Source organism: Rutidosis leptorrhynchoides, chromosome 1 (assembly GCF_046630445.1).
Source record: "Rutidosis leptorrhynchoides isolate AG116_Rl617_1_P2 chromosome 1, CSIRO_AGI_Rlap_v1, whole genome shotgun sequence".
Taxonomy (NCBI): domain Eukaryota; kingdom Viridiplantae; phylum Streptophyta; class Magnoliopsida; order Asterales; family Asteraceae; genus Rutidosis; species Rutidosis leptorrhynchoides.
In genome coordinates this window covers 667,904,450-667,914,639 of record NC_092333.1, presented here as the reverse complement: position 1 = coordinate 667,914,639, position 10,190 = coordinate 667,904,450, and the positions used below count along the sequence as shown (strand labels likewise).

The window sequence follows — 10,190 nt, the reverse complement described above, 5'->3', positions numbered from 1 at the left end:
ATATGATTCCGACACGATAAGCAAAGTCTGTAAAGTGGAGTCTCAAAAATTTTAAACTATGTTCATACATTCATTTAACCTCGACCTAATTTTGACGATTCACGAACAGTTGTGTGTAAATAAATATGTATGTATATACATATATATATATATACATATATATATATATATACATATATATATATATATATATATATATATATATATATATATATATATATACATATATATATATATATATAATATTTTGAATTAATAACAATACACTTTAATCAATTTGAAATTTAAAATGTAAAATAATAAACAAAATAAATAAGATGTTATTAAATATATATATATATATATATATATATATATATATATGAATCCTGTACATAATTAATATTACATGTATGTTCTAATATATATATATATATATATATATATATATATATATATATATATATATATATATATATATATATATATATATGATATATATACAAATATTAAATATGTTATCATATAATAATAAGTATTACATAAGTAATAATATGTAATATTATTATGTTAAAGTTAATTACAAGTTAAAATATAGTTATTATATTACTTTTATTATTATTATTGATTTCAGAATTTTATTATCAATTCAATATGTATATACATGGGATTTGATAAGCATAATTAGTTATGTCAATTTCATTATTATTATTAATAGTAATATTAATATTATAGATATAAAAATTTAAACATGTAAATTGATATTTACTAGTTTTATTATTATTATCTTATAAATAATATTGTGATTAGTATTATTAATATAATTATTAATAATTAGAAACATTATTATTACATATATATTTGTTAAGTGCTAATACTAATTATAAGATTTACAAATACTGATACATAATGCGAATTTGTTACATATTTGATTTTTCAGACAATTCCAAATGCAGTTACACATCTATATCAATCATACTACTTTGTTAAAGTTCTTTATAGGTTCCTATTTTTTTGTATATTTTCTTCTTTTAGTTTTGTCCTCCTGTCAAACCACGATAATTGAGGTGGATCAAATTTTCACTATAAAACAATCAGATATATCATAATAATAGCAGACAATCGTCCACCATTATCACCAATTATAAAATAAAATAAAAAAATACAGAAAAATAAAGCTTTTATCTCGGTTCTTGAACTCAAAGTTACATATCTCGAATTCAAATCAATTTTCAAAAAGTAATAATGCAGAGTTGCTAGGAATCGTTTATATAAGCTACTTGTAAAGTTTCAAACTCCAATTTCATCTATCGAATCCGAATTTGAGAGTCAACCATTTAAAACAAAAAGTCAACACTTTTGTTCTTGAAGAAATTCGAGCTTGTAATTATGTTTCAACATCAATTAACGTTTCCAATAGTTTATAGGATGGATTTAAAATGTATTTCGTGTTTTAGTCTGAGTCTAATACGTTCTCGAAATCTAGTTTATTTTTTTATTTTTATTTTTTTTAGCTGAAGCGACAGCAGCCTTTTTTTAATTTTTTTTATTTATTTTTTTTTCTTTTCTTCTTCTATTATTGCAAACAAATTAAGTAGGATAAGTGCTAAATACATAGAAGAACCTAAATCCTTGATTATATGATTGATTTGGTTATGGTAGACTTGTTTGCATTGAGGAAGAAGATGAAGAAGAACGGAAGGGGATACGGGTTATATAAATCTGTTTTAGTTAAAAATCTGAAAGAAAAAAAAAATGATGAAGGAATGGCTGTGTGGGTGTTAGGGTGAGCGGGAGGTCACGGGTTCGAGCCCGGTCTTGGACAATTCTTTTTAGAATGACTTTTTTAAAGGGTATACTCTTCATTTTTATTATTATTATTATTATTATTATTATTATTATTATTATTATTATTATTATTATTATTATTATTATTATTATTATTATTACTATTGTTATTGTTATTGTTATTACCGTTAATAATTGTTGTTGATTAGGTTAATATAAATTAAAGGATTAATATTATTAACATTATTATTACTAGTATTGACATATGTATTATGATTATTATTATTACTATCATTAATACGATTAATATTATTACCATTATAACTAGTACTAAGTATGATCATTTTATATTAATAGTATTAATATGAAAATTATAATCATCATTAATATTAGCATTCTTATCATATGTATTCTAACTACATAGAATACTTATATATAGCACAAAGATTCTGCAGGTTATGGAGAAAATATCGAAAGCTGTCAGGCAAAGGTAACAGTAACAGATACGCTAAGATATGAATTAACAGATACGCTAAGATATGAATTTTGTCTGTACACTATTTATGCAGTCGATGCAGTAAAACGTGTCTAGACTAAGAATGATAAGTAGATAATTTCCTACGGATGATAAGTAGATGATTTTCGACTAGAAATGATAAGCAAAACTTTTGACATGCAGACACGGTCGAAGTCCAGACTCACTAATGCATCCTAACAACTATCAGTTAGACACACTAATGCAAGACTTGGTTCGCTAAGACCACCGCTCTGATACCAACTGAAATGTCCCGTTCATATTGATTATAAATGTTACATAATAATTGATTTCATTGCGAGGTATTTGACCTCTATATGATACATTTTACAAACATTGCATTCGTTTTAAAAGACAAACTTTCTTTACATCGAAAGTTTTCGGCATGCATACCATTTCATAATATATCCAACTATAATTGACTTAATAATAATCTTGATAAACTCAACGACTCGAATGCAACGTATTTTAAAATATGTCATGAATGACTCCAAGTAATATCTCTAAAATGAGCAAATTTACAGCGGAAGATTTCTTTCATACCTGAGAATAAACATGCTTTAAAGTGTCAACCAAAAGGTTGGTGAGTTCATAGGTTTATCATAAACAATCATTTCCATTATTTTAATAGACCACAAGATTTTCATTTCCATTTCTCATAAACATCATCTCATATCAGGCATTTCGCACTGCATAGAGATAAAAATCATTCATATGGTGAACACCTGGTAACCGACCTTAACGAGATGCATATAGAATATCCCCATCATTCCAGGACTCCCTTCGGACATGATAAATTCGAAGTACTAAAGCATCCGGTACATTGGATGGGGCTTGTTGGGCCCAATAGATCTATCTTTAGGATTCGCGCCAATTAGGGTGTCTGTTCCCTAATTCTTAGATTACCAGACTAAAAAGGGGCATATTCGGTTTAATAATCCAGCCATAGAATGTAGTTTTAAGTACTTATGTCTATTTCGTCAAACATTTATAAAAGCAGCGCATTTATTCTCAGTCCCAAAAATATATATTGCAAAAGCATTTAAAAATGGAGCAAATGAAACTCACGAGACTGTATTTTGTAGTAAAAATACATATGACGACTTTGAACAAGTGTAGGGTTGACCTCGGATTCACGAACCTATATCATTTATATATATAAATTAACACATGTAATTGTATTCGAACAAATTTATATATTATTATTAGTGATATAATTGTTATATTTAATAAATTATAGGTTTTATTAATTTATTAAATATATTTATATTATATATACTTTTAAAAATATTAATATAGTTATGTTATATGTATTAAATATATTTTTATATAATTAATATTTATTTGTTATAATATTAATAATAGGAATAGTATTAATAATAATGATACGTATAATAATAATGATAATACTAATAATAATGTTAATATTGATAATAAAAATGATAATAATACTAAAATATATAAAAAAAAATTTAATAGTGATGGTAATAATAATAAAATAAAAAGGTTGTATTATTTTTACAATAAAAACATTAATTTTGATAAAAATTCTTAATACTAATAATACTTAATAATAATACTTGTTAATAAATATATTAATGTTAATAATAGTAACAATAATAATAATGATAATAATAATTATAAAAATGATAGTAATAATAATATTAATGATGATAATAATAATAAAATGTATTATTTTTAATAATAATAATAATAATAATAATAATAATAATAATAATAATAATAATAATAATAATAATAATAATAATAATAATAATAATAATAATAATAATAATAATTTTAGAATACAACCTTTGAAGAAACAAGCTTCTAAAAATAAAACACCACTGCCCGGGCTCGAACCCGCGACCTCTCGTTCAAACCAACACAACCACTCCTAACCGTTGAACAAATAGACTATTCTTGAAATATTTCGCGTAGTTAAATTTTTTTTTTTATTAACCTATAAGAAACTGGTATCATCTTCCTCAAAATTTCATTATCATCATCATCATCATAAAATCTTACACAGTCTCGCCATCATCATCATCATCTTTCGAATATCATAATATCATAATTAATAGCCATCATAATCCCTACATCGATCCTCATGATCTTGTTATCACTATCGATACCGTAACCATTTTCATAATAGTTAACCTCTCGGTACCATTTCACTACATTATGGACTCGTCATCATCATTTTCTTCTACCATATCATTATCAAAGCTTAACTATTATCATCATAATCACCTAAAATTCGACTTGACATTATGGATTGGCGTTTTGTACGTAAAATGTAACATAGTAATAGCCCAACAGAAAATAGTTGTTGCATCTTCGGCCCAAGAATTAAACTACTAAGCCCAATACTAGCCCGATACAAAAGCAGCTAAATTTGTTTGTTAACTTTTGAACGGTATTATCCAATACATCATCATCTATCATTTCGGGTAACTTAATCAACATGTTATCATCATCGATCATAATCTCTCCACAGACCCATCATCATTATGTAATCGTCCATCATGCATCAATTATTCTAGTCATCTAACCACACGGCCCAACTAGGAAAACCGATAACCAAAATATGATACAGCCCAAGTTAATAAAATGGGTCTTTAAATGATACGTTGCTAATTTAAAAAAAATATTGTGAGCTTATATTTGATGTCTGGCTCCACGGCAATAATTCCTATTAATATTTAATCACCAAGTTTCACATGTGTTTATTACTTTTTGGTATTTGTCGGCCATACAAGTTATGCAATAGTAGATAGTTTAATTCGTTTAGAAAGTAGGAATAAAGGCTGCCGCAGTATATGACATCGTGGATTAAAATATAATAGGTGTGCAAACAGAAGGAATAAAACACAAGGAATTCGGACTGCAGAAAGAAGAAAAGAAAGAAAAATTTAGTGATGGTGGTTATAGAGGGTTTTCAAAGTTAAATGATAATGGTGTTTCAAAGGTTGTGTTGGTTCAATTAAAACATAAAAACAGTGAGCGTAGTAGCAGAAATTGTAGGGTTAAACATGGGTTGATGAGGTGGTTTTCGTCAAAATAGAAACAGTCATTATCGTATGGAATTTGCAGGTTTTAACATGATTTCGTGATAATGGTGTTTGGTGATTTCGTTCGAACGGAACTGAAGCAAAACAGGATGGTGATCAAAAGTGGTCGTGGGGGTGAAGTGGTTTCCGAATAAAAGCATAAACATACCGAGTAGCAATGGGTTCGATCAAGAAAAGAAATAGGGTGGTGGTTTCGGATTCATAAAGAAGAAAACGAGAGAGAAGATGATGGTTGTTTGAATGGTGTCGGTCGTTGAGGATGGAAATAGAAACAACGAAAATAGTTTGTAGTAGATAGCGGTTTTAAATGGGTTATCGAAGGTGGGTTTTAAAAAAAATACAATCATGTGTATTTGGCGATGGGGTTTGGTCGTGGATTGTAAATTTCAAGAGGAAGACAAATATGGTGGCTCATTGCTCATGGTGAGGGTTTACCATGACAGACCCAAATCCGCTCGATAGTAACATACCTGAAGTGATGGAGGTGATGGTTCTTGGCTTTGTTCTCGGACAGGATGATTAACATTAGTGGTGGATGATTGTTTAAGGTAGCAGGAGGCGGTTAGGGTGATGATTGAGAAGAGGATTCAAGCGTATGTGGCGTGTTTGTAGTGATGGAGAAAGAGAAGATAAATGGATTCATGTGTCTCTGCAAGTGTATGTAGGATGTACATATATAAATCTTATCCGTAAATATAAGTTGCAAGCAATTCATGACAATAATATAATAATAGATATAGTACTACATATAATTGAATGATTTGAAAAGGAGACATAGTAAAATAAATCAACACACGTGAAATTCATTTGTCAAAAGTTACCGACAGTTTTAATTTGTCCTAATCCTTTGATAATTTGTGGGGGATAAAAGTCCTCAGAAAAATTTCAAATTTTTATATTAAACATCTTTATTTATCTTAGTCATTATGGTATAAAATTTAATAATTAACTATTAAATAAAAAAATTATATTAATTATTCACTCCCAATCATAAGTAAAATATAAAAAGTTTTAAAAATTCAACAAATAGTTCATAAATACATTTCTAATAAGCCTATAATTTATATCAATTATTTTCGGATTACCATTTATTTTTAAAATCCCATAAGTTCATTTTAACTTGTTTACTATCAATTGAATGACAAATGAGTGCTACTATCGTTTACTAAATAAATTCGAAATCAATTATATATATTCAATATACTTTATTTATATATGTAGATACATCATAAGTTATAATATCATATATTACTTTATTTTACATAATTAATTCAAATAACTAAATTTTGTAATATTACAAATTACCATTATATATATATATAAATATATTTTTAAATATATACATTTCTATTTACAAGTAAACGTTCGTGAATCCTCGGGAATGGTCGAAGATCAATTGAATATATGAAACAGTTCAAAATTTTTCGAGACTCAATATTACAGACTTTGCTTAACATGTCGAAACCATATAAAGATTAAGTTTAAATTTAGTCGAAAATTTCCGGGTCGTCACAAATGTATGTCCTCTCTTTTTCATCATTCGTTGAGTAATTAACAACATCAAAGTCTAAACCCTAAATACCAAACCTTAAACCCTAAACCCTAAACCTTACACACTAATCCCTAAACCCTAAACCTTAAACACTATACCCTAAACCATAAACCATAAATTATAAAATCTAAACCCTAAACCCTAAACTCTGAAACTTATACCTATAAACTAAACCCTAAACCCTATATGTAAACCCTAAACCATAAACAATTAACGAATAAACCCGCGATTACGCGAGTTTTATGGAATGATAATATTTTAAGACAGTCTTCGACCATGATAACACAAATAAACAATAAAACATTCCAAAAGTTCAAATGTGTAAAAGCATAAATAAAAAATCTTGTTCAGAATAAAGTAACGGACGTAAATTCGAAAGTAACAGCTAATAAGTTCAACATATAAAGTTGCAGACGACGATAATATAACTTTTTGTTGATTTTCTCAATTCTTCAGTGTAGTGTCCAACAAATTCGTTAATGTCATTAATCTCTAACTACCAAAATTCATAAAATTGTAGATAATGAAACAAATAATGAAAGACGAGTCGTTCTTTTATGATTCATAGAATAAGAATATTTATAACACCATGTGTTTAAAGGCTGATTTTCCTTTCATTACTCATGAAGAAACTTATATTGATGAAGAATCTCAATAATAAATAAGTGATGTTAAGTCCGTCACCATATAGATAAAAGTAAAGGTAGCAATTTTAACCCATTTTGTTATATAATGGGTTGATATTTCCACCTTTGGGGTGCAAGGAAGGTGGAGTGGTTCTCTGCCTTTCAATAGATTGCTTTTCAACTTTATTTTCAACAACCACACGAAACTGCTTAATTAGGACTAACCGTCCGCCAACATCTCCAAAACTAAGAGTACATGTAATTAAAAAAACAGTAGTGAATGTTGCCTGCTCTATTTGCAAGATTGTATCAATATGAATTGCTTAGAGACTTGTGAAAAGCCTGCAACGTACAAGGTTTGAGAGACTTCGTTAGTTTATTTGATATATAACAGAATTAGTCTTAGAATATAATGTATAGTATATAGTAACTATAAGTGTTAACTATGTTTTTCAAAGAAATTATGAATCATGTAATAGGTAAATACCTTGACAGTCCCTAACTTTAGAGTTATGCATTAAAACATAGATTAGGTCATCAATGTTCTGATGTGCATTAAAACATAATCAAACAGGTTGCTTGCATGATGTGCCCATAACGCACATTTGATTAGATTTCCACTGTTGTGTTGTAGAACATAAGATTACAACGTTAGCAACTTTAGCAACAAAAGATTGTATACAGTGATATTGTAATTATTTATATCAAAAATGTTTACCTATTAGCTTTTAGAAGAACTCAATAGACTTTGTGTCGACGCCCTTCTCCCACTTAAAAAGAGTGGGTCCAATCTCGACCCATATTAATCAAAATAAAAACTTAAAAGGGTCCAACAAGACCCTTTTCAAACCCGTTTCAGTTTATCGTTTCAAGTTTCATTTAAGCGTTTTAAGTTTCATCTTCCGTTTCACACATTTTTTAAGTTTTGCGTTTCAATTTTCAGTTGCGCCATTCAGTTTTCAGTTTTGCATTTCGAGTTTCATTTTTCGTTTTACGTTTCAATTTTCAGTTCCGCATTTCAGTTTTCAATTACGCATTTTAAGTTGCAATTTTCCGTTTCAGTTGTGCTTTCCAGTTTTAAGTTACTCGTTTCAGTTGTGCGTTCCAGTTTCACATTTCGACCAATTACCAGTTTCGACCCAAACCCATTTGATAATCCTTAACCCAACCCTCGATCATAATATAAATTGGGTTTGACCACTAAACATAACTATTGAAAAATATAAAAGAAGGGAATGTACCTCAAGGACTTCAAGAACGGGACACAGTTGGATCAAAAGGCAACGATCCTCGGTGTCAAGAAGAGTATAGAGAAGATCCAATTTTTTAAGCTGCGAAGCAAATGGGTACACAATGGGCAACTCATTTGTGCTCAGGAAATTAAGACCCAAACGACATAATCCTATGGGTATACCATAGAAGCATAGTCCTTAGCTTGATGATTCAAGCAACCACTACTAAATTCTTCAAGTGAAACAACAGAGCGAAAGAAACCAACAAGATCCAAGAGTTCATAATCAGCTATTTTGACTGATACTATACTAAAGACTTGCAACTTTTAGCTATCACCTCAAGATCTTTAAAAACTAACTTGCAAAAGTTCTGTCATAGTTTAAGGTTTCAAGTAGACAATTGTTCATTCCAAGCTCATGTACCCAGTCTCCATCCTTCTCTATTACTTGGCTTGCTTCTAAAAACAACACTCTAAGGTTCCTGCAATAGCATATAGTAAAAGTCAAACACTCAAACCTTTGTAGTCAAATCTCCTAATTGACAGTTGAAGTTGTTCATTTGAAACATAAACATGATAATTAATATTTAGATTTCAACTTTGAAGGAATTTAGATGTTACCCATGTGACAAGGGATTTAGATGTTACCCACGTCACTAAATTTGTGTAAGAATCAATACGGAGCATTAAATTAGATTTTAATGTGTAACAATTTTCTTCCACTAAAGTCAAATGTACGTATGATTATGAGATTATGGAAGAATATATGTGAAAAGTGGTGGACAACAATTTTCTGTTGGAATTTGTTTTGGTGGACAACAAGCATTTCATCCTCCATCATGACTAAATTGCAACAGTTCCATAGAAAGTTAAGCCTATAAATGTATAACAATTAACCAAAACAAATTCCAACAACAAACCTAATGCATTAAATTAAAAAATAGGCAACAACATCAAATAAAAAGAGAAGTATTACCTAGTTGATGACAAACAACTGAACATGTTTTCCTTATCCTTCAACTTCCTCAAAAACTACCTAATTTCATCAACAATACAAATACAAATTAATATTCAAACAATTGCAAATCAATATAACAACCCTTATATTGATGGTTTGATAATTCTGTCCCTGTGTTTTAGCAATAAGTGAAAAAGCCCTAATTTTTGCAATCAAAAACCCTAATTTTTGCAATCAAAAGCCCTAATAATTTAAACCTATAAGATGCAAAAAAATGAAAAAAAACCCTTTGTATGATACTCGTGATTCAGGAAACGATTGCGATGAAGATATGCAGCTTCAAATCACCCATATGAATCGATCTCCATTGTCAATTTTGGATGATGGTGATTTGATAATGACGGTAGTTAATGTAATGGTTTTTCACGAGTAAATGAGATGTCCGTG

General features: G+C 28.5%; 1 long non-coding RNA gene across 4 annotated transcripts; it reads right to left on the bottom strand.

The window, feature by feature from the left end:
- Positions 1–7,480: 7,480 nt before the first annotated feature.
- Positions 7,481–10,190, bottom strand: LOC139885906 (uncharacterized). Of its 4 annotated transcripts, none has more exons than XR_011772150.1 (4): positions 10,030–10,190; positions 9,762–9,821; positions 8,042–9,267; positions 7,481–7,896 (listed from the first exon to the last, which is right to left on the bottom strand). It is a non-coding gene; the product is annotated as an uncharacterized lncRNA (long non-coding RNA). The 4 variants fall into 4 exon arrangements; XR_011772152.1 differs by having other exon boundaries at positions 7,481–8,174; positions 8,796–9,267; XR_011772151.1 differs by having other exon boundaries at positions 8,796–9,267.